This window comes from Peromyscus leucopus, chromosome 14 (assembly GCF_004664715.2).
Source record: "Peromyscus leucopus breed LL Stock chromosome 14, UCI_PerLeu_2.1, whole genome shotgun sequence".
Classification (NCBI taxonomy): domain Eukaryota; kingdom Metazoa; phylum Chordata; class Mammalia; order Rodentia; family Cricetidae; genus Peromyscus; species Peromyscus leucopus.
The window spans coordinates 88,298,220-88,318,555 of record NC_051075.1 but is presented as its reverse complement, the minus strand read 5'-3'; the positions used below and the strand labels follow the sequence as shown (position 1 = coordinate 88,318,555).

At 37.8% G+C, this 20,336-nt stretch overlaps 1 protein-coding gene and 1 pseudogene across 1 annotated transcript in view; one reads left to right on the top strand and one right to left on the bottom strand.

The window, feature by feature from the left end:
• Positions 1 to 20,336, top strand: part of Bmp5 (bone morphogenetic protein 5) — a 120,809-nt gene that overhangs the window by 29,736 nt on the left and 70,737 nt on the right. The window lies entirely within an intron of this gene.
• Positions 1,012 to 20,057, bottom strand: LOC114691827 (annotated as a pseudogene).

Below are 20,336 nucleotides of genomic sequence, written 5' to 3'. Positions count from 1 at the left end.
AAAAATACATATCTTGGGCTGCCAACAAGATGGCCCAGTGAGTAAAGGCACCTGCCTTCAAGACTTTAAGATGACCTGGGTTTGAGTTCCAGAACCCACAGGGTAGAAGAAGAGAATTGCTTACCACGAATTGTTCTGCCTCTACATGCAACACACACACACACACACACACACACACACACACACACCCTCCCCCCACCCCCCCACCCCACATGTGCACTCCCCCAAATGTGCACACACAAATTAAAAAAATTAAATATTTTATTTAGTAATATTGGAGAGAAATAAACAGAGATCTTTACACAGTATAATGAAGCAATGCAAAATTGTCTTGTCAGTTTACTCATTTTATTTTTATAATATTAGTGGTCAAAATTAGGCCCTCACACATGCCACACAAGTACTCTACACTGACAGGCCCAACTTCATGTCTTTTTTTAAATTTGCCTTTGGGGAAAGAAGATTAGGAGGGCCTACTCATTTTCATTTTATTTTAAATTTTGCTTTGAAATTTTCCCAAGACTCTGTTATCTATGGCCAAGGAGTGGATTTAGTGATCTTATTGTCAAGATTCTGTGCCTGGTATAAGCAATAAATTAAATTCTTTTCAGTTTTACAGCAAAGAATGAGTGTGGGAAACAGTACTTCTAGTTAGTTTATATTATTTTAGCTTTTATATTTAAAGTTTATATAAATGGGTGATTTGCTCTTTCAGCTGTAATGGACTAATTCTGTACTTAAACATTCAATATTGGCAAGGCCAAGCTAGTACTCAGAAGGCAGAGCTTCAAGGATTGCTAGTAGATCCTGACATCATGGGATATACAGTGGGGACCTGTGTTAAATAGTAACAACCAAAACATCGAAACTAACACCCAGTGAATGGGGCCACTTTTCTAAGAAGCTCAGCTCCCAAACTGGATGTTCTTTTTTTGGGGAGGGGTGGTGGTGATGGGAATCATGACTTCTTTCTGTGCAGTGGGGGCCACAGGACTGAGCCAAGGTGCCAGGTCACTGGTGCAGGTAGTCAGGCTGAATGCTGGCGGAGATCTCGGCCTCCCACTTGTCCCCATTCTTCAGCCCCTTCTTGTTGTACAGCAACTCCTCATGTGTCTTGGTGGAGAACTCAAAGTTGGGGCCCTCCAATGGCATCAACAGGGCAGGCCTTCTAGCAGAAACCACAGTCGATACACTTGGTCATGTCAATGTCGTAGCACATAGTCCGGCGACTGCCATCAGCTCTTGGCTCAGCCTCGACGGTGATGGCTTGTGCAGGACATAGCTTACAGGCAATGTAACATCCCTCTTGAGATGGGTAGCGGCACAATGCATGTTCCCCTTGGAAGCATGGACTCAGTGGGCCCTTCTTTATTGGGTAGTTGGTGGTGGCAGGGTCCTGAAAGAGGTAGCTCAGGTTCACGCCCAGACCTTGGATGAGTTCTGTCCACATCAGAGTCCAAACTGCATGGTCAGTCATGGACTTCATGTCCATCTCAAGCTACTGTACATTCACACACTTGTAGGTGGCTACCACTGCACTGCTATGGAGGCTTTGGCCATTGAGATGTCCTGTGTGCATGGCCTGGGCCAAGGCCCGTGTCAATATGAATGAGGTCAGATGGTAGGTACATTTTGAGCCTCTCCGGCTCGTTCCCTGGCCCAGGTGCGGGTCAGCCGGGAGGCCCAACTGGATGTTGTTACTCGGGCAGAGTGGAGAAACTTTGATGACTACTTCATATTCAGTTAGGATCTCAGAAAAGTGACCTCTTGGGAGAAAGGATGACTAAGGTAGGATCGCGTCCTAGAACTAACAATGAGTTGAAGTAGGTCCATCCTAATAAATTATAAGTATAAAAAAATTCTGAGAGAATTGAGAACCACAAGGCATTTAATTCTCAACTTGAACAAAATTCACCATCCTTTAAAGAATGCAACTATACAGACTCACACAATGTCTAAATGAAAGAAAACATGGCATGGTCATAACCAAATCAATAGAAATCGACTCTGAGGCGATATACCTAGTCACATCAAGTTAAGCTGTTAAAAACCACAGGTAAAGAGAATTATTGAAAGCAGTCAGAGGAAAACATATACTGTAGTTGGTAAGACAAGGACTCAAGTGACGGCCACCTCCTCCTCTCACACGATGAAAAACAGATGACAAACAGAATCTTTAAAATAATGAATTAAGTCAAGCCAGCATTTGAATATCAAAATATGGTTAGAATAGACACATTCATTTTATGAGTGAAAATAGAGATTCTTCAAAGTAAGAAAATAAGAACTATAACATAATAAAAGCTGGAGAATTTGCGGGGTGGAAGGTTGGCTCCACGGTTAAGGGACTGTAACACTCTTGCAGGGAATACAGTTCCAGCACCTCTGTCAGGCTGCTTACAACACCTTGTAACTCCAGCTTCAGGGGATTCTGGCCTCCATGGCACCTTTGCCTTTACTCATCACACACACACACACACACACACACACACACACACACACACACACTCAGAGGGAGAGACAGATGGGGAAAGAGAATTAAAAACAGTAAATTCAAAATTTTAGTATATTAAGTAAATATACCAGCATCACAAGAATGTTTACATATAATCTGTAGATACGTTATATCAGAAGATAAAGCCAGAAGGTGAAATATTGAGTGATTTCTTTATGAGATAAGAAAGAAAATGAGGCTAACTATGAACACTGTCTACTCAATATTGTACTGGTAATCTAAGCCAGAAAATGACCCAAAAGAAATAAAAGGCATAATTATTAAAAAGGAAGTAAAACATTTTAACTTTGGATAATGTAAGTATGTATAAAGTTTCCCAAGAAAGTCTATAAAATCAATAAAAGGAAGAATAAAAGTTGTAAAAATTATAGAGAATAGTGAAAATGAAGACTTGAACAGTTAAAGGGTATGTCAAGTTTAAGACTTAGAGAGCCCAACCCTCTTAAGATGGCAATCTTCTTTGAGTTCACTTATAGAGTCAATATCAAAATCGAAATATTCAAAGGCTTCAAAGAGATGTAAATTAATAAACTGCTCTTAATTGGTCTGTGGGAATGTGAGCAATCTAGAATATCAAAACAGTCTTGAAAAAGTTAGAAGATTTTTCTTATCTATTTTCAGAATTTAGAATAAAATCACAATAATCAAGAGAGCAGAAAAAGAATAGACAGATGGAGGAATAAAGCAGCATGGAGTTCCGAAATAACCTGATAGATTTACAATGGTTCATGAGGAAAGGAACTTGCATGTATCAAAGAAGATGTTCTCAACAAATGATGCTGAAACAGCTGGACAAGCATACAGAGAAGGAAATGCACTTCAACCATTACTTCCTACTGTATGTGTATATTCCTTAGAGATAGATTATAGTACTAAGTGAAATGCTCAAAGAATCACACCTCTTAAATAAAAACACAAAATTGTCTTCATGATTCAGAATGAAATAACCATTTAAAAATAGATCATTGTGCTTCATCAAAATGAAAATTTTCTGGTTATAAATTACCAGTAAGAAAACGAAAGCAGGAGGTCTGGAGATGGCTTTGTTGGTAAAATGTTGCTGCATATGCACGGGGCATTGGCTTTGCTCTCCAGTGCCTTTGTAACAAGCCAGGAGCAACAGCACTCACCTGCAATCCCACACTAGGGAGGCAGAGACAAGAGGATGAAGGAACTAACTGGCCAGACAGTATGGCAGAAAGGTCAATTCCTAGATCACTGAGCGATCCTTTCCAAAAACAGGTGAAGAGCAATTGAGGAAAACACTAGATGTTCACCTCAGGCCTTCACACACCTGTACACACATGCCCAGGAATATGCACACACAATATACCACATACAAAGAAATAAAACGAAAAGTAAAATTGAAATGTATGTTAATTCTATAAGCATGTCCAATAATATAGAAATAAAAATGGAACTGTTACTTAAATAGCTGTATGACTGACAATAATATGAGAAAGTATTCAGTAGTCAGTGGTGGCAGATTACAATTTCTAGTGACACAGATTAGAACAGCCATCTTTAATCAGAATGACACCACCAATGAGTGGCACTCTTGCTGATTTGCTAGCAGGACTGTGACATGGTTTGATTGTTTTGGGACAGTGTTTGGCATCCCTGCCCCTCCCACCACCCCTCAAATGAAATATGTGCCTATTAGAAGTTCTTTAGACTTAGGCATCATTCAAGAGAGATAAAAAGCCTATGCTTACAAAAAGATTTCAACTAGAATGTGAATCACAGATTAATCCATCTCAGCTTCCAGCTTGATATGAGTACAGATCTATTAATAGGCTTATAAGGCGTGGAGGGCTTTGGTATATTCACAAAAATGGAGTGAAAGCACCGAGAAAGAATGAATAGGCTTGAGTGCATGAATGGGACTGTGTCTCCCAAACATTGCTGAGGAGAGGCAAATTCTGTCTTCATTGGTATTTCTCTATCATGACTGTATTCATTTGTTCAAATTCATCAAATTGTATGTTTAACATCTGTGTATTTTGCTGCATTTAAGAAGACAGAGGCATGGACAGGCCTGATTTTGTCCAAAACCATCTGTCTTTTAATGCTATTTCATTAAATATTGCTTTAAATACTTCAGGAGTATTTTTCAGATCTGGACCTTCTTCAAGTCATTCATATCTCTGAGTCATTTGTCTCATTAAGAAAAAGCTCTATGGGCTGGAGAGATGGCTCAGCCATTCAAGGCTAGGCTCACAACCAAAAATATAAGAAAAAGCTCTATTAAAAAGCATCACTCTATGAATTTCAACAATATATTCCTCAGTTCTCTTTACAGTTCTAAAAGCAACATACTTTGGCACAGATAAAGATGCCAGCATGTACTTTCTGTTTGTGTTGTTTAAGTGTGGGTGTCCCTTAGCACCTGAAAGCGCCCCACAGCACAGCAAAGCAAGGATGAAGTTAGCATATGTGTGAGCCTGTGAGCTGCGCGAGCCTGCCTGTGAGTCTGTGTGTATGTAAGGAGTTGAAGTTTGGAGTGTTTTGTTGTTCTGTTTGGTGTGAATCACATGACCAGTAGTTCTGTTGTTTTTCTATTACGATTTCTTTGCCTATATAGTCCAATACCACCTCAGTCTAACTGAGGTGAAGAATATAATCAATTATTTAAAAAATATTATCAAACTATATTTATGTTTCTTTATCTACTTTTTGTTAAAGGTTTTTTTAAGTTGAGATTGGGTGAAATTATACAACCACCATGAGAAGAGATGGATTATATTGTTTCTTGCTTGCTTTAATGTGCTACATGGGCGTGGCAGTTGGCTCCCCATGGCACTGATGTGAGAGAAATTTCTCTAGGGTAATAATAGGTCCAAGAGGATGTTTCAAAAAGATATGAAAGACTTGAAGAGGCTCCACATCTGAAAAGTACCCCCAGAAGTGTTAAAGCACTATTTAATGAAACAGCATTAAAAGACAGATGATTTTGAGTGAAATCAAGCCTGTCCATGCCTCTGTCTTTTTTGCTCAATTCATTGTATTTTATGAAGGCATAAATGTTTATTTTAAAACTTCAAAGCGCCCAAGACTCTATCTAGTGGCCAGGAAAGTTTTTTACTCTACCTTGGGTGGTTTGTCAATGAAATCAATTTTACATTTAATTTTATTAATATGTGCTTGACGAGGGTCAGGTGTTAACTCAATCAGCCCTTGTCAAGTCCCATGATGCTACTGGGGGTGGGGTAGACAGCGTTTACTTCCAACTGTGAGTTCCTCCAGAGTGATGGAGGAAAGCTTTTCTTTAATGAATTTTACTTTTAAACATAACTTTGTTCTTAAGAATATTTATATACACATATAAATAAACAATAAACATTTAAAATAGATGGTATAGGGTTTGGTTCACACTTAGTACTCAGTGCAAACTCTGCTACTGCACAAATGAGGTAACAGTGACTTTTGAGATAATTTTGAACTGTAATTATTGATTTTTTATATAGTATTAATAGTACAGTGCATTTGTAGTTTTTAATTTCTGGTATGGCTATTTTTTGAACTTTTGGTGAATACTACCTACAATTAGATTATTTGTTCATTTTTCGGATGTTTTAATCTTTTATATATTTCCACTTCACCAACTTGCTAATTACATTGCTTTGTTTGGAGAAATTAAGCCATGTGGCTCATACTTAGATACACATTTATATGGTCATAATTTCATTTAATATTTAAGAAAGAAGAAAGCCAATACTTCATTATGCCAAATCAAAACATATTGAAAACATACCCATGGTGGTATTGATTATATGCCTGTTTTTCAAAGTTCTAAACTAGAGCTGTTTAACTTCAAGTTCATCTCCCACTCTGGTTTTATATTTAAATTGAAAAGTGTTTGTAACTCCTTCCCCTAAATTGTTTCTGACAGAAAATTCCTTTCTTAGTCCCTTGCCATTGATGTGATTTTGAAGTGTTGCAAATTTCCTTTATCTGTTGCTTTCCCCCTGAACAAAATAAAAGCTATAATTGGCATTCTAGAAGGAAAAAATGGGTTGGTGGAAACTGGACATAATCCAAGCCTCAGACAGAGAGAGATGGAAAAATAGAACCATATCTCCCATGAGCCCTAAACAATGTGGATTAGTATGTAGCTCAAAAATAGTGTCTATAGAGTGTATTCTTGACAATGTAAGCCGCTCTCCTCTCATGGCTTCAGTGCGAACACTTTAGACTCAATAGGTGGTCAGTCAACACGAATTAAGTTATTTAGTTATTTGCCATCGAGTTATTTGCAAGTTAATGCACAGAGTGGAAGAGGAGCCAGATTTGCCCAGCTAAGCTTTTTCACACATGCCTTGGAAATCAGAGGGATTCTGTCCCTTCAGTCATCCTGTTTGTTCGTTCCATCCACAACACCATGTGTCTTTAAGCTTTTAAAGAACTGTAGGCATTATCTCTTCTTTGTTCTGAATTTGATAGAACTTTGGGTTCTTGGCTTCCATAAAATTAATTGTGGAAAGTATTTTTAAAAATGAGGCATTGTTTTCTGCATTAAATATGTTAGGCAAGATGAGATTATTGGTGTTTGCATGAATGTAAATTATCTCAGTGTGTAAGCTTCATGAGCTCCCATGACTAAACCTGGGCTTGCAATGAGAGAAGACGTTACCATGAGTATCACTGGCTGGCTTTCTTGTTCAAGTAAACAAGAATAACTTGTCAAAAATTATTGAAAGACCTTTTATGATTTTTATATATCCATGTATGGAAGCACTTTCATTTTATTTAATATTTGGTGATATGGCTGAATACTAGTATAAAGCTATTTTGATTTTTTATAATTCTTACCCAATATGTTTGTTTTTCTTTTTGATTCCTAGAAGCTTGTAGTATCTTCTGTTTGCCTCCAGGATCCTAAATTTTCAGAATTGTGTGTCCCGTAGTCTAAGAATGCAGCGAACATTTTTACTCATGAAATTCATTATTTCAAATCAATGATTTGCATGATCTTCTCTTTTTTCCTTCCTCATTATTCATTGCAGGGACACTATTTGGGTGAATTTAGAAAACCATTTCCCCGTTCCTGCTTTCTTCTTTTGTGACTATTTATTTCTTTATCCCCCTTTTATTAAACATAGTTTCTTTTCTCATACAATATAATCTGAATATACTTTCCCCTCCCTCTACTCCTTCTAGTTCCTCCCCACCTCCTTTCTCATCCAGATCTACTCCCTATTTTATTTCTTTTACTTGAAAAATGTTGTCTTTCAAACTGAGCTTAATTGTCGTTATATTCTTTACTTCCAAGAGATTAATTTTGTCCCTCCTTCCTTCCTTTCTTCCTCCATCCCTTCCCTCTCTCCCTCCCTTCATTTCCTTCTCCTTTTTCCTAATTTGTAGTATAGATAAAATAGGCTCTCTCTCTCTTGTCTGTTTTGGTTTTTGGTTTTTCAAGATAGGGTTTCTCTGACCTGGAGCTGACTCTGTAGTCTAGACTGGCCTTGAACTCACAGAGACCCTCCGCCTCTCTGCTTCTAGAGTGTTGGGATTAAAGGCATGTGCCACCACATCAGACTACAATAGGCTCTCTTAACACTCAAACATACTCATCATTTCTGTTGCTGAACTCAAGTGTTTCTGTAATAATACATATGTATTAGTTGGATTAATATTAAATAATGTTAAGAATATGTGTAACTTTAACAACAATAGTATGAGAAAATGCATTTTTTGGTAATTAATATGGAGTTGGATTGGAGACTTAAGAAATTATTAAGTTTGAATATATAAGGAGTCTATTCATAGATGAACTTTACTCTGTATTTTCTGGTTGACCTTAAATTCCAGTATAGAAGGGCCTAGGAGCATGAAATCAGATCAACCAAAAATCTGAGACCATCTACGTAAACAAACTGACCTGAGACCAATGAGGATCCCTTGGCTCACATTACAGTGTAGTCTCACTGATAAGATCAATCAATAATGAGGCAATTGTGTGAGTGTTTTATTGATTCTGACACCTGCTATATTTTTATTAAACCATTCTGTATTTGGTCTCTAATTATATAAGATTTTTAAAAATATTGATGCAGTGATTCATCTCACTCATAATTTGTAAAAATATGACATCAACAGTTGTTAAATATGACATATGCTATGTATTCCAGTTTCCATTTTTAAATATAAGGACTGACACAATAAGTGTTCACTCTCAACTTATGACAAGTGAAAATAGTTATAAGTCACGAAACCATATTTTTTGGCATTTTATTTTTCCCCTTTTATTGAAAATAGATTTTTTTTTTATATAATGGATCCTGACTACAGTTCCACCATATTCCTCTCAGTTTCTCCCTATCTTCTCTCCCCTCTAGATCTACACCCTTTCTATCTCTCATTAGAAAAGAACAGATGCCGGGCAGTGGTGGCGCACGCCTTTAATCCCAGCACTCGGGAGGCAGAGCCAGGCGGATCTCTGTGAGTTCGAGGCCAGCCTGGGCTACCAAGTGAGTTCCAGGAAAGGCGCAAAGCTACACAGAGAAACCCTGTCTCGAAAAACCAAAAAAAAAAAAAAGAAAGAAAAGAAAATAATAGGCTTTTATAAGCTAACAACCAACCATGACAAATTGAAATATAATAAAATAAAACAAAAACCATCACATCAAGACTGGACAAGGCAACCCAACAGAAGGAAAAGAGCCTCAAGAGCAGGCACAAGAATCAGAGACACACTCAATCACACACTCAGGAATCCCATAAAAACACTAAGCTGAAAGCTGTAATATATACACAGAGGACCAGGTGAAGACCCTCATGGGCCCTGTGCTTTCAGCTTCAGTTTCTATAAGTTCATATGAGCTTTGCTTATTTGATTCACAGGGCCTTGTTTTCCTGGTGTCCTCCAATCCTTCTGGCTCTTACACTCTTTCTGCCTCTTCTTTCATGGGGTCCCCTGAGTTCTAAGAGGAGGGATGTAATAGAGATAACCCATTTAAAGCTGTGTGATAAAACCATATTTTTAGTAAACAAACTATTTTCAATAATTTTAAAGAAAGTTTAAAATTTATAATTACACATATTACACATTTATTATGGAAGAATTAACAAGTATTTTATGTATAAATAAAGGATGGGTTGTATGAACATAAGACATAGATTATTTGCAAAATATCTTTTCATCTTCTACAACACACCATTTATTCTGTAAATTATTTAGAATTTTATTAATTGCTCTCACATAAAAGAAATACATTCTTTCAATTAGGCCTTTCTTCTCTCCAAATGTAATAAACTCATAAAGAATCATAATGATTCTACTAGGTTAGCATGCATTTTTAAATCACAACATAGTGTGCAACTGAAAATAAATATATAGCACAAGGATTCTATTTAAAGCTATCATTATTTATTTGAGTTTTTTCCCCCAAAAGAAAGGGGATAAACATACTATTTCCTGAGGCATGAGCACAACCAACTTAAGCAAAGGTGATTGAAAAGCTCTAACAATGTCTGAAGTCACCTCCTTAAACACCCGAAAAAGCATCCCAAATCCAGATCACACATATCTATAGAACAGTCACTGTGGGACAGAGATTGAAGCAGGGACTGAAGATACAGGAGAGAAGGTGTAGGGCCAGGTAGAAGCACTGTACAGCATTACATGGTGGGAGACAGCAGATGTGTACTCCCTACCTGCAGCCACTGGTGGCATTCACCTAAACTGAAGTAGTACGTACTCCCATTTCTTAGTGCACTTGTAATATGTTCTTGCAGTGTGCACCTTAGGGATTTATTTATTTTTGTTTTATATGTATAAGTATTTTTGCCTGCGTGCATGTGCAACCAAATGTGTGGCTGGTGCCGCCTGAGGCCTGAAGAGGGAGGGCGTCAGATCCCCTAGAACTGGAGTTATTACAGATGGTTGTACGCTGTCTTGACTGCTGAGCCACCTCCCCAGCCCATATCCTTACAGTTTTATTCCTTATTGTAGAAAGCATAAAAACAAGTCACTGGGTCTCTCTTGTCATTTAGGTTCAATAAGGCACATAGGCTGATACGCCTACAGCTTCCTAAAAGAAACTGGGAAATAAATGGAAAGGAACTGGATTTATCTGCAGTTTGGTCAAGCCCAGAAGAGGGAAAACTAGTTTTTTCTGACTTTTCTTGTAGACCAATGGTTCTCAGCCTTCCTAATGCTGCAGCCCTTTAACACAGTTCCTCATGCTGTGGTGATCCCAACCATAATTTTCTTTTTGTTGCTACTTCATAACTGTAACTTTGTTACTGTTGTGAATCATAATGTCAATATCCAATATGCAGGATGTCTGCTATGTGACCCCCAAAGGGGTCACGACTCATAGGTTGAGAAATGCTGCTGTAGATCTTTGATAATTTTATAGAAAAGATGAAACACAAGACAAATACACAAGTGTAGAACAGTGTGGAGTCTCTTCCTCTGTTGCAAGTCCCTCCTCAGGCTGGCACCCATGGATTTATCCCTTCTCTCCCCCAGCATGGTATACAGAGGGAAATTTTAATTCTTTGGGATCTTTTATTTCACTAATACACTTTCCAAAAGTAGAGTACATGTCAATTTCTTTAGAAAATCTTTTCCCTGCCGGGGCTGTTAACACTGTGAACTTTAGATGTCAGTGAATAGTCACACTTCTCTGTGGCTTTCTTCCATGTGTCAGGCGATACTGAAAACTCATAATGTGTGCTTTAAAGACACAGCAGATTGAATTGTAAGTTTGAGCTTGAGTAAACTCCATGAATGTTATCGGACAGAATTAATAGTTGAAGCAGCAAATTTGAGAATTGCATTTGTTTTCTCATTTTAAAAAATTCATATACACTTTAGCTATACAAACTCTGTCTTACACTCACTTCCTTTATCCCCCTTAGAGAGTCTGGACACACTTAATATAATTGTTAACTTTTCATTTTTTCAAGACTTCTTTCAGATGGGTATAATTTTTTTTTTTGTTGAGTAGGATGTTGCTATTTTTTTCTAAATGATTACTTCATATACTAAAAGTGTGATGTAGAAAGTGTTATTATAGAAACAGAAGCATACAAACCATAACCAATGTCAGAGTTATAGCATGTGGCTTCACTTGGACACTGGGTATGAGATGGCAAGCAGATCATCTCTAAACTGCAACCAAAGGAGGCAAGAGTGGATTTCAGGCTTGAGAAAGAGGGAGAATAAACTTTTACGTCTGTTTTTTCACAGTAGCACAATGGTGAGCGAGGTCTTGTGACTCATGACCTTTCCAGTGTCTTGGAACCAAGCATGGGCACAAAGTTAGCTGCTCCTTTGCCACCCACCCACACGATGCTCCCACTCTTTCTTTACAATATCAGCTACTAGAGGAGCTACAGAGCAACTTTTAGGAGAAAATTCCCCAAACTGTTTACCTGTGTTTGTCAGATAATCACAAATATTCCCTGTGGATAAACTGTTATTTCACCAATTTCAAGATGTAAAGCGAAATGGCCTGTTCTGGGTGAACTTACTATAAGCTTCACTTTGGGTCAGTTATAGATGGGCTGTTTTATTTTAAAAATTCTCAAGGTCATTCAGTGAAATCTGATGGAATCATATTGGTCACTTCTAGATGCAGGCAATTTATAAAAGGATCCAGTTTTTCCACCAGAGAGACTAGGAGAGCTAAACACTAAACATTTACTGAAAGGTGTCTGTAAGAAAGTTGTGCCTTTGTCTTGTTCTCAAATATTTTTTACACATTAAAATCACAATCCCTTATTTACATAAAATTTATTAATCAAGTATGATCTTCTATATTATTCTACATTAATTTTAACATTAGTATTGATAGGAGTATTTAACCCATAAGTATGAATACTTGTCTTTAATCTCCAGTTAATAATTACTTTTATAAAATGACCACAATATAAAAAGAAAAGCATTTTCCATATACTAGACTACATTTAAAAATAATGAGATGACTAACCTTTAGGGAACTAGCAAATTTCATTGGATTGATATTTCTGGGCAACACAAGAGCAACTAAAACATGTAGCACTTTGTGGTATGCCTTGTGGGAATGAAGTTTTGAGAGAGGATGTCAAGTAAACATTATTGCTTTGTGTCTACTAGTGTAGAATTTTAGTCTGAATTTTCTTTAACTCTACAGTAACACAATTAAAAAAAGTACAGCCGCATTTTTTTTTAGTTAACAAAACTTTATTCTACATAAAGAAACCAATATTCTGATAATTAATTGTTATTGACCATTTACTATTGGTGTAAATCAAGAAACATATCAAGACAGTGCAAATGGAGAAAACAGATAATTCTCTTAAGCATTTTATGCATGTGATAGATTTATAATGCAAGAGGTAAGAGATAATTTTTTTTCCAAGATAGGGTTTCTCTGTGTAGTTTTGGTGCCTGTCCTGGATTTCACTCTGTAGACCAGGCTGGCCTCAAACTTACAGAGATCCGCCTGGCTCTGTCTCCTGAGTGCTGGGATTAAAGGCATGCACCACTACCCCCTGGTGAGATAACTTTTTTGTGAGAACTCCTTCTCTTTCTCTTTCTCCCTCTCTCTTTCCACCCCTCCCCATCCCCACCCTCCACCTCTCCCTTTTCTCTATCTTTCCATTTCCTCCTATTTTTGTCTGAAAAATAGCATTTATCTTTATCACAACACTTTGAAAAAGGACCACTCTTCATGATCATCCTGGGCTCTCTTACATTCTCTTCGATCTCCTTAACTACTAAGGTTTGCTTTAGAGCATGCAAGGGTCAATTATTTTAGAACTGAATAAATAAATTGCACATGGTAGCTACTTTTAGGACAAGCAAGATGAGTGAGGGAAGTGAAAAAGAGGAAGGCAGTAGTGGATCTCTCAGCCCAGCATGGCGTTGCTAGGAGATCCTGGCACAGTTCAGGTGAGTGGAAATAGAGCCATAGAGCAGCAACAATGGACAAAACTTCTCTGTGACAGTGAGGGAGGAAGACGGAAACAAGACCACGTCATAATACATCTGAGCACAGATTAGGAATAAGAGCTTGATTGTATCTCAAAAACGACCATGCGTCATATCCCATTATAGATTATATTACTGGCTGTTATTTCTTTACCAACGGTAGCTCTAGTGTATGTTTCTAATTTGTGAGAAATGGTAAAATTACCTCTTCTTATAGAAGGAAAGCAGTACTGGGTTGAGAAAAGTGGCTCACATGTGGAGGGTCAACACTAAGGAGGCTGAACCTGGATCGTCATGGGCTTGGGTCGGTGTGGGTTCCATTGCCAGACAGTGCAGCAAAGCAAAACAGACTCCGGGAACCTTCTCCCAAATCACCTGTCGCACAACCATGATTCCTTTCTAATACTCCCACTCCTGTGCTATTTACCTATCACATTTATTGAAAAGAGTCAACAAACCCAACTTTGTTCACACACAGATGTGTTTCCAGGATTCTGCTATACCCTGGGAATTGATACAAAGGGGAGGGAGAGCCTAAATACATAAAGAAGGAAGCATGACAGGAATGATGACTTGTTGTCCTATAGAAATGTTGGTTTTGGAACATTTCACACCGAGTCAGAAGTGGTAGTCATTACTCGGTGAAACTAATGTCATCAGGATGGATGGCTTCCATATGCAATCCCTGTACTCAGGAGGTTTAGGAAGGAAGATCACAAGTTTCAGGCTAGTCTTGTTTCAAAAAAAAAAGCACAAAACCATACAAAACAGTAACACAACACATTTAGGAGCTCTGGTGTGAAGGATATTCAATTAGGAATATAAGACCTAAAGACTATTCTTTTGATTTGTAATTAACATTTTAGTATTGAGGAAATTAATATTTTACCTATATTATAGGAAGAAAAGGAAGATGCTACCTTGTTTTATCAGCTAAAGGAGAAACAAAATTTTAAATCTATTAATTTTGTTAAACCAAACACCAATTTGTTTACTGCTTTCATTGTTTATGATTAATTATTGAGACAGTAATACATGTTTATAGCTATTGTCATAGTATTCTAAATAACCCCGAAGGGTACTCAGTTCTAACGCCCAGCCATTCTCAAATCTTTCCTTCTTTAAGAACTAATCATTTGTGCTTCTAAACTCTTAACGGTTTTAAAACAAAATACTATATAAATATTGGATCATTAATTGAATTTCTTAAGTTTCAAAATCACATTTATCATGAGGATTTAGGAGTATGACAGTACAGCAATTATGAAATATGAATAACAACTCATACTGTGCTTTGCAACATTTAAGGAGACAACTAATTCTTGAAGCTACACACTACAGTGGTGCTAAGAGGCTCCAGGGGCTCCTGGAATCTGGGGTTTGCCACACTTCTGGAGTGATTGTCCATTCAAAGAAAACCTGCACATATGCATTCATTGACCAATAAATAGGTCTTTACAGGGCCAAGTTTATGCTTCTCAGTGGATCAAGGAAGGAATTCTTGAAAAGTCATACAGGTTAGCATTCCCATAGTAGCTATCTGTTTTCTCTTTCATACTTTTATTATCCCGCCATCCTCTTAGAGAGTGTTGTTTATGTCTTGCAGCTACCCAAGCTATTTGTGTTTTCTCAGGCACAGCTCATGAGTAGGAGATTAAGACAGACTGCCCAAGGTTGTATCTTTCTAAAACTGCAATAAATTACTAAATAAACTTTTATCTTCTGTCAGCTAATTTCATTCCTCAGTTATTGCAGACATGAAGATATTTAGATCAGGACATGTTTTTCCAGTTTCCAGCAGTTTTGAAATCACTAAGCAAGGCATTTGAGAATAAATACATTTATCTCAACAATAAATGTCTTTGGCATGTGTATCTTGAGCAGAAGCAGCTTCATATTTATTTCAGAATTCTGACAATTTACAACTTTTAAGCTATAGTTTGGTCTGTAGCTTAATCCTGGTATTCAAGAGGCAGAGGCAAGCAGTGCTCTGTGAGTTTAGGCCAACCTGGTCTACATAGTGAGCCCTGTCTCAAAAGAGTGGTGGTGGTGGTGGTGGGGTTTGTAGAGATGGCTCAGTAATTAATAGCACTTATTACTCTCGCAGGACTGGGTTTAGTTCCTACACACACGGTGGCTCAAACCATTCATAGCCCCAGTTGCAGGAGATCTAGCCCTCCTTTTGATCTGTGCTGGCACCAAGCATGTGCACGATGCATATACATGCACATAAAACATTCATACACATAAATTAAATCAGTAAATGTAAAAAAAATTAAAGCAATTTTTTTTACTATAAATACATTTTACTGTGGAATATGAATTTCTTGATTCAAATTTTACCTCTTGTATGCTTTTATTTTACCATGTATAAATGTTTGGCTTTAAAGCTGAACATAATAAGAAATTATTTGTGTTGGTGTGCTAATGTAGTCAAGATTTTTGTTGCTGTACTCAGATTTGTGATCTGGAGTTTTATGTAGATAAAAATGTTTGGGGCATACATAAAGCCTAGAAACAAAGGCAAGTTTAGTCAACCCTTGTGATTCTGACTTGACTGTGTTTGTTTGATCACATTTGATAGTTTTTTTTTTTCTTTTTTGGTGTGTGTGTATGTGTGCTCAGTAAAACAAATCCTTGGAGTTTTTAAAAGAACATCATTAGCAATCATTAGCTCAAATAAATAATTCTGTGTTGATGGATTTATTAGTAATTCCTCATGCTACCATGTAGAATTGTCTACATAATCCCATTCATTGGAATACACAAGGTGTACCATCATATACCATATGAGTTTTTTTAAATTTGAAACATTCTTGTAATATAAGCAGTAACAGAAGAATGTGTTACAAAGTAGAATCAATATGTGATTATCAGACAAATGCTCCCTGCAGAGCTTTTGACATATGTCATCAGATACTAACATTTCTAAAGGCTCTAGAAATGGGGAAGCTGACTGATACAATGTGCTTTAAATGTAGTTATATTTCAATATATCATAGGGAATATCATAGGGAAACTGACTGATACAATGTGCTTTAAATGTAGTTATATTTCAATATATCATAGGGAAGCTGACTGATACAATGTGCTTTAAACGTAGTTATACTTTTCCCTATAGCTTCATTTTTGCTTCATACAAAAGAAATAATGTGTGTTGGCCAGGCGGTGGTGGCACACGCCTTTAATCCCAGCACTTGGGAGGCAGAGGCAGGCAGATCTCTGTGAGTTCGAGGCCAGCCTGGGCTACCAAGTGAGTTCCAGGAAAGGCACAAAGCTACATAGAGAAACCCTGTCTTGAAAAACAAAACAAAACAAAACAAACAAACAAACAAAAAACCAACCCCCCCCCAAAAAAAAAAACCAAAAAAAAAAAAGAAATAATGTGTATATGTTTGGGGAATGAAATGGTCTCCACTAGAGCTCAGAGCTGTATTCTGTGTTATCCAATTCTGTTTGACAAATCTGAGTTTGATTTCAACCAGCTAAGTCCCTTCAGTTGATGGTTTTGTTTTATGTATATAGTCATTAAGAGAATCTTTTGTGTTTTTATTACCATATATTAATTATACATAGTAATAGATTTCAGTCTGGCATTTTCATACATGTACATGGTGTATTGTGATCAGTCATATTTACCCATCTCCTTCCTGAGTCCTCCTCCAACTTAGACTGATCTCAGTTCTCCTCCTGACATTCACATCTCTCCTTCTACTTTTCTGTCTTTTTACAAAAGCTTTATTTTATGTTTACTTGCGTGTGTTCATGTGTCTGAGAGTTTGTGCGTAGGAGTAGTGCCTACAGAGGCCAGAAGAGGTTGCTGGATGCCCTGTTGCTGAACTTATAGGCAATTGTGAGCTATCTAACATGGTTGTAGGAACTGAACTCCACAAAACCACCCAAACACTCTAAACCACTTTGCCATCTCTCCAGCCTTCTTTCATGTCTTCCCCCACCCCCATTGACTGAGTGACTTTCATTAGGATATTGGGGCTGCTCATAGGAGCATGGGTAAGAGTTTACACGATCCTGGGTGTTTCACCAGTAGTTACACCAGTGAAGAAAATGTTTCTTCTCTCATCAATCATCATTTGATGTATAAATCCTCAGGGAGTGGTGAGGTCCCATGAACCCTCTAGACTCCATGACAGGATGTGGAAGGGTCCCATAATCTTAACTTCTGTGAGTTCAAGTGTGAAAACCACCACCAACAAAAGTATATGCCCCAGAAGTCAGTGTTTTAGACCCCCCATCTTTGTTGTGACCTTACATTCTTTCCACACCTTCTTTAATATTTCCTGAGCTTTGGAGGGGATTATAATATGAAAGAACTCTTTTTCCTCAACAAAATAGGATTATGGATTTCTTAGTGATTTGAAGGTTTTGATCCAGTGAAACAGACTTTATTAAAAATGATAGAAAAAAAAGGGTGAGGAAACCACTTGCATTTAGTTGATTCAACAAGTACGTTAAGGAGTAAGAAAAAGGAAAACTTTAGAATAATATGGCTATAAAAGCCGACAACAGAGTAAAAATTTCTGACTTTTTGCTTTTGTTTATTTTATATCTTTTAATTTTCCCAAGCCATTTAACACAGTGTGTTATTATGCATTGTAACCATTAACAATGCTTAATATTTACTAAGTTGTCACAACCTGAAAGAGGTAAGACTTTGGCTTGAAGAAGACTATATTTAAGGAACATTAATTGTATGTATATTTCTGTTTAAAAAAACTGCATTGGGATTTTTGATTTTCAAGAGGATCTCATGAAGAAGTTAGAGGTACAGAGCAATACAGCTGAATAGTTACAAACATTTCATAATTGAAAGCAGTTACATTCCAAAATATATTTATGATACAAGTTTAGTGTTAGGCATCTTTACTTGAACATTTATGCAAGGTTTATAATGATGTCTCAAAGTCAGATGTCTGTTACCACCTAGTTGTCATTATCTAATTTCTTATTTTTAATTTAGAGATATTAATATTTGCCACCTTCTAGAATTATTTTTGTAGTAACCCAAATTACCTTGTTGGATATTTATGGACATCATTTAGAGCTGAAGTCTATATAAATACGTCTTTTTCCATCATTAGCTTCAACGTCCCATGAAATTTTTACTGCTGTTCTGATCAGAGAATATAATAAGAATGTGAATCACTAGACATATTTACAATACAATTTTATTCTGTTTATACTTAAAACATATTTTATTAAACTCTGAACATTTGTCTTCTCAAGGGTTACACAGCCTAGACTCCAGAACGGTAGATGACACATATAACATGAATACAAATTATCTACATTTTAGAAATACATACTTTAGATTGGATTCTACAAAGCTCACATCTCAGCTCTTATGTCCAGGACTGTGGTATGAGTTTTGACTTCAATTTCAATCACAAAATTATTGTTAAGGAAAACATGATTAATGGTTGCTATAATTTAGAATGCCGGATGTTGCCTCACAGAATGGAGAAAACATATTTGTGAATGTCCAGTGAGTCCATATGTATGGAACTACTTACATATGATCTAGGAGGGGGTTACTCAGATAAATACAGATCTTCTACAGCAAAGCAATACATATTTAGATAAACCAGGACAGATAGAGAATTTAAGTCACATTATACCAGTTGACTTCCTTCCAGTTTAGTCATCAAATGAGGCTGAAACCAATCTTCATTTTATAGAACTCTTTAGATATTAGAGTTGTTAAATCAAGATTTTTATTCCTGTACTAATAAGATAGAAGAGATCATAGTGTGTAAGTGGAATCAGCAAGTCTGTCATTAGCAACCCTGGACAAAACTTGTTTCATATTGCTCTTTGCTCCCCCCATGTTCAAAATGAGAAAGGCAGCTCTATGTTATAGGTTTCACACAGAATATATTAATTTGTTCCATATAAGTGTTATTAACTATTGTTAAAGTATTACCATACCATCTCCCCATCCCTTTATATCTGCCCTCTGCCCTTGCAACCTCTCCCACAAAATGCAATAAAACAAAATATAAAAGAAAAAAGTCTCCCCATGGAAGCTGTAGTGTCACACAGTAAACCCTCTAGTCAATACATCTTGACTTAAAAGTGTTCATTGCAATGAGTCATTGGTCTGGTTCAAGACCTCTGGCTTCTGCTACACTATTGACACTGGACCCTCATTGGGACACTTCTTGGATATCCTGTTGTGGCCCTGTGTTGTGGAGAGCCTATAGCTTTGGGTCTGCAGGACCAGCCCCTTCATGTGGTCCAGCAGTTCCTAGATGGGGTGGATATTGGGGTGGGCCAACTCATAGCTCTGGTTCAGGGCCTGGGTGATAGCTGAGTTGGTCAGCCCACCAACTTTCCCTCATCATCACCACCAGGGGGAGTTCTCCAGTACTGCCCTGGCTAGCTCACTGAATGCAGCAGGCGGCAGCAGGGGTGGGGATAGTTCCCCTGCTCTCATGCCCTCAGTCAGGACTCACCTGCACCCAAACCACCAGGGCCAGCTCTGGTATGGTGCCCAGGTGTGTGTGGGGCCCACTCTCCCGAGTAAGGGGTGAGGGATGAGGAGGGCGTCTTTCCATCGTTCACACCATCATATGGCAGATGAGGGCGAGGCAGGACCATTCTCCGCCTCTCAAACCCTCTGGGCCAGCTCACCCATGCCCCTGCCAACAGGGTCAGCTCTACTGTGCTCTCCAGGTGAGGTGCAGGACCTGCTCTCCTGAGTGCTGCAGCCTGACGGGCAGGACCAGCTCTCCAGCTCTCATGACCTCAGGGCCAGCTCTCCCATCTGCTATAGGCAGTGAGGGGAAGGTGAGGTTGATGAAGGCATCTCTCCCTTGCCTATGGTCGCGCATGGCGGATGAGGGGCTGGGCCAGCTCTCTCCCGTGCTCGTGTTCTCA